Source organism: Beta vulgaris, chromosome 1 (genome assembly GCF_026745355.1).
Source record: "Beta vulgaris subsp. vulgaris cultivar EL10 chromosome 1, EL10.2, whole genome shotgun sequence".
Classification (NCBI taxonomy): Eukaryota; Viridiplantae; Streptophyta; class Magnoliopsida; order Caryophyllales; family Amaranthaceae; genus Beta; species Beta vulgaris.
The window spans coordinates 30,782,740-30,788,822 of record NC_079202.1 but is presented as its reverse complement, the minus strand read 5'-3'; the positions used below and the strand labels follow the sequence as shown (position 1 = coordinate 30,788,822).

The window sequence follows — 6,083 nt, the reverse complement described above, 5'->3', positions numbered from 1 at the left end:
CTGGCAATACAATTCATGATCAATATTATGAATTGATTAGGAAAGTTTAACTTAATCATCAAAGCTTTAATAATCTTCCAGTGAACTAAGTCATAGGCTTTCCTCTAAGTCTATCTTCAAAGTACACCTGGCAGGGAGACTTTTACTTCTATACTGCTTGAATATGTCTTGACATATAAGAATGTTATGCATAATCATTCGTTTCCTAATGAATGCACTCTGCACCTGATCCACAATACTTGGAAATACACTCTACAATCTTGAGCATAACATCTTAGAAATCACTTTATAGATCACATTACAACATGCAATGGGTCTAAATTGTGTCACGTTTGCTGGTTGTTCACACTTAGAAATTGAAGAAAGTGTGGTACAATTAATTTGTTTCAGAATTTTACCAAACTGAAAAAAATCTAGTACAACTTCAATCATCTCCTCTCCAAATACAAGGCCAAGCCTTCTTGAAAAAGCCACTTGAATACCAATCATGGACCTGCTGCCTTGTTTTCAGGAATTTCAAACAAGGCTTATTTAACATCTTCTCCTGTGAATTATTTATATAAAGCCTGTTGTTGTTCTGCATTTATCAAAAGACCCTCATTGACAACTCTGTTACTTACATCACAGGTGGTATCTTCATAAGTGCCCAATAAGCTTTCATAATATTCAATAAAAGTTTGTTGAATCCTCTAATTATCTTCTTGCTATTCACCAGCAGTGTTTTTGATTAATAAGTTTTTTTTAGCCTCATAGTGCACGTCAAATAAAAGGTATTGAACTTCACTCTACCTTGAATGTGCAGGACTTGCAATATTGGCCTTTTTCCAAGTAAGGGGAATATTCAACTAAAACGGGGTATAATATAGCACTCTACCAGCAAAATGAAATATGCAGCATGACGACTACACTCGAAATGAAATTTGTTCGTATTCTTTGGGGTTCGCACAGCATGCCTAAATAGAAGTTCTTTTATGGAAGCTATGGCACAATGGGTTAGCTACCTTGGATAATCTTTATAAAAGATCTATAAGCTCGACAATGACTGTCCTATCTGTTTATATGAGGCTGAAGATGGTCAACATTTGTTTTGACATCGCCCGTTAGCACTGGAGGCTTGGTCCCTTAGCCAAATCGATATTCAACCAACAATTTCTAGTCCAAGTACTTTCAACCAATCGTTGTCATCTTGGATTGTTAGATTTTGCCATAAAGATGGTTATAATGGAACCCGTATGCCTAACTTTATTGCTACACTATGGGAAATCTTGAAGACGCGCAATGATCAATCTTCAGAAGAGTAAGGGGCACCTGCATAATCATAGCTGCCTATTTCCAAGATAAAATGCAACGGCACTCCACTTTTATCCAAGCGCAACTCGCTGTTGTAAGACCATCTTTGGATCCACTCAGTCGATCGGGTTTTGATATAACGGACATAGGAGGTCAATTACATGAGGGCCCAACTACTATTTACAACTAGATGGTTCATGGGACAAAATAACCCATATGGGGGGAACAGGTTAGTGTGCTTCCATTCCAACAATGGAGACTATATACAAGCAAGGAACATTCCTTTACGCATCTTTGACATTGCTTACCAAAGCTCAAGCATATCTTGAGGCTCTGCAATGGGAAAAAAGAAGCAGGCATCATACGTCTTCACCTTAAGACAGACTCACTACTTCTAATGCACCTTCTGAAGTCTGCACGAACCAAAGATATTACAGTTAAATGGACGATTAGCCAAATTCGTATGTTAGCTAAGTTTTTTTGGGTGGTGTCGCAGTGTGAAAGTTCACATAAATCAAGTGGAGCAAGCTCACACTCTCACGCGTTGGTGCCAGATGAACCGTAGTGATTTTAATTAGATGTATTTTTTCTTGCATTGTACTTTCTTCCTATGTCAAAAAAAATACTCTGTAAGCAAACCTAATGAAATACAGTATGCACTCTTGGTAGTGGATTTATAAATTATAATTTTGGTAGGAACTTTGCACATTATATCCAGGTACCATATGGCATGATTTGGAAACACTGAGTACCCATTTTGGAAGTATTTAATTTTCTAGTTTCAGGCCATGGGCGACTTCTTCAAGCATTTGGAAGTATCTCTATTCTGGGTAGGACACTAAAATTTGAACATTAGACATACGGAGTATAATTGTTTTAGTCGCAAAATTTAATTGGTTTAGTTTCCGTCACTTAAGTCCCTCACCATTCTTTTTATTTTTTTTTTTGTTCTTTTCAAAGTTAAATTCTATGAACAAATTAGAAATTTTATTGAATTTATTTATGATTTCTAATATTATAATTTTTTTAGTTGATTTTTGAATCAAGTACAGTACTTCATAAATTGTAAAGAAAGTGGACACTTTGATTTCAAGTCAATTTTTTCAGAGGTTGTACTTTGTGAGTGATTCTTATTATTATATTTTTGGTATTTTTGTTTGAAGCCCCCTTTGATTTGTAAGTGAGAATGGGAAGGGGGTAGCATAGTCTCTTCATTCGGGGACACAATAGCTCCCCCCTCCCTTATATAATAAAGATATGTTGTACTTTAATTCTTGAATGATATTTTACATAAACCTTTTTACCTTGATAACTAATCGCTATCATATAATAGAAAAAGATATGTCCATATATATGTAAAAGTTTTATTATATATAGGAAACACTATAAAAAAAAGTAAATAATCTTTTCCTTGTCTAACTTCTAAAATCTGATTTCACTACAAATACACCTCTATTTTTTATCATGCCCCACCATTAATTGTGAATGGTTCTTGAGAATAGTGATTTGTAATTTTGTAAATGTTTTTGTATGTATTGACGTTCTAGGTTATTAGTTTTAGTTTGTATGTTAATTTTAAGTTTTAAAAGAGTATTCTGATTATTTGAGTGATCTGCGTGATTTTTATAACGTGATTTTCTCAATTGTATGAGTGATTTGTAAAGATTCTTCTTTTAAGTGATTTGTGAATTGTGAGTGAGTGTTGTAAATTAATTTTTGGTAGTTTTATTTGAGTGTCAATTTTGATGTTGACATTCCTTTTGTAATTTAGAAAGGGAAGGAGGGCAAAATAGGCATTTCAAAAGAGGACACAATTGCTCCCCCTTCCCTTATATAATAGAGATATGCACGCAATGCGTGCAAAAATATGTAGAAAATTAATTTTTTTTAAGGGAGGTAGAAAATTAAATTAATTGTTAATTATATCTTATAAATGAGGAACATTTGAATTGTTGATGGTTTTCTTTTTGTAATGTCTCTTTTTATTTTTTAAATTAATTAGGTAGTTTTCTTCTTTATTTTTTTATTTTTAATTTTTTAATTGAAATAAGTAGTTAGAATAGAGATGTAATGAGTGTAAAATGTGATTTCTAATATTTTAGTGTCCTACCCAGAATAGAGATAATATATCCATCACATACACATTCTCCTATTCTATGCTATAATATACTATTAGGAGTAATATTACTAATTTTAGAGAGAAAAAGGAACATATCCTAGAACATGACCCCCACCTAGTGGTGTCAAAACGGGTTCTGGGTGTACCCACGACGAACCAGGTTAGACCCGGACAGGTCAGAATTCTGATTGTCAGTGCCCCAGGTCATGATTGGTCAGGTTTTGTTCAACTGGGTCCAACACATTTGAATCGTTGGATTCCCGGGTGCCGGACAAGTCTGAGCATTTCATTTACAAATCGATCCATTCCCGAATATGAAGACCTAATGACATTTTCTTTGTCGGGTTTGCGCAGGTCGTATTTAGGTTTCATGTATGGTTGCATTAAGTCAAATGTACTCGAGTTGAATTAGTAATGACCTCAGTTCGATCATTGTGAAACGGGTCCATTCGATATTGAACGTCATTTCAACTTCAGGTAACTTTTGCTCGGGCCATCTTGATTTTGTTGTGGATTTTGTAAACGAATCATATTAACAAAAGTATTAAGATCGACATATATATACATATGTGTGTGTTCGATAAATATATGGATGACAATAATAAACCAACAAAAATACTATATTGATTACCGTGATGTTGAGTGTATTCTCTTAGTCAACTCTTATTTCGAATAATCAACTGCGTAAAACCACTCTAATGAGTAAAGGAGTAGAACGACTCTTCATATGTTTTAATATTATATATTATAACCAATGACAATAATAACGAGTAGACGATCAATTTCAAACTTTATATAAATGTTTTATTATGATTGATATATAAGTTTGTAAATAGCTATGATGGTAATGAGAATAATTATACTAATAAACATAAAGCGACAATGATAATAAGTAAAAATACAAGTAATAACAATAATAGTAACAAGGCTAACAATAATAGCAATAGTAATACAAATAATAACAGGAATACTAATAATAACAATATATATATTAATATGTCGAATCATTTTAATATAAGATTGATATCAAAATAATTGTAAAACCAATCTAATACTTTATTGGTTATAAATTAGTGTAATAACTCTTAATATGTTATAATACTATAACAAATGACAATCATACTATAACAAACCTGAGTGATTACAACGAGGGTTCATATGTTGAATAATAATAGTAATAATAATAATAATAATAATAATAATAATAATAATAATAATAATAATAATAATAATATAAAAAAAAAAATTATACCTCCAAATCAGTATCCCCTATAAAAGCTAACCATAACTTATTAAAATAAGTTAACTGTTAACAAATAACAACCATAAGTTAAGTAAAATAGTTAACAAGTACTTACTGGTTAGTAAATAGTAACTTGTTAACAACCATAAAGTTTAATACTATTATAAGATTAACAACCATAACACTCCCTTATCCTTATAAGTTATAAGATTATTTAAGTTATACTATAGTTTAATACTAGTATAGTATTTATAGTGGTCTCTTAACTTTGTATATATGTGTGACTATAAAGAAACTATGTTAGCAGTAGGCTTATATATATATATATATATATATATATATATAATATATATATATATATATATATATATATATATATGACTATAAAGAAACTATAATCAAAGTCAATGTAACATTACACATAAGCTCACTTTAATAAATACAACTATACTATTACTTAATTGAGTAATAGACTGATGACAGTTGTATAAGTAACGCCAAAAGTATGGAGTCTAATTAAAATTTAGAAACTCAATTCACAACTCTAATTAATTAATTATTAATAATAATAATAATAATAATAATAATAATAATAATAATAATAATAATAATAATAATATGCTAATTAATAAATGATAGTTATGGCTTAAATACTAATGATAATAATTTCAATAAAAATAATCAAAATTTCAAATTAAAGTAAGTAAGTTACTAAATCAAGACAATAATTAGTAAGATTATAACTTATAATTAGATAATAATACTTAAACACTAATCATAATAATTTCAATATAACACTCATCATAATAATTTCAATAAAATTAACCAAAATTTTAAATTAATTAAATAATTAACTAATTATGAAAGTTTGAAGTTACTAAACCAAGACAAGAATTAGTAAGATTATAAAAAATATAAGATTGTCAATCATGTGATAAGTCATTAATCCATGTGCTAGATCATTCTCTTTTCCTATTGGCAAAAGATTAATATCATGGATCATGAATTAAAACCCTTGATTTGAAAAGGATCAAAATCTAATTAACCATCAATCTCTCAAAGACTCAAACCCATCTCCCATTTTTGATTTCCCTTCTCTCTTCCATCTCTCCTTTCTAAAACCCTAATCCACATCCATCTCTCATCCAACCACCTCGCTCCTATCCCTTCTTTTATTCCTTCTCCTCAGCCAACCACCCCCTCAACCACCCATTCCTCTCTCGCCACACTCTCAACCACCACACAGCACTACCGCCTCCCACTCCATCCCTCATCGATCTTCACTCGTCGTCTTCTTCGCTCGTCGTCTTCGCTCGTCGTCTTCGCTCCTCTTCGTCGGTCGTCGATCTTCGTTCCTTGTCGTCGGTCGTCGATCTTCGTTCCTTGTCGTCGGTCGTCGATCTTCGCTCATCAATCGTGTTCGTCGAAGAC

At 31.4% G+C, this 6,083-nt stretch overlaps 1 pseudogene; it reads right to left on the bottom strand.

The window, feature by feature from the left end:
* Positions 1 to 461: 461 nt before the first annotated feature.
* Positions 462 to 6,083, bottom strand: part of LOC130590549 (uncharacterized) — an 8,577-nt pseudogene continuing 2,955 nt past the window's right edge.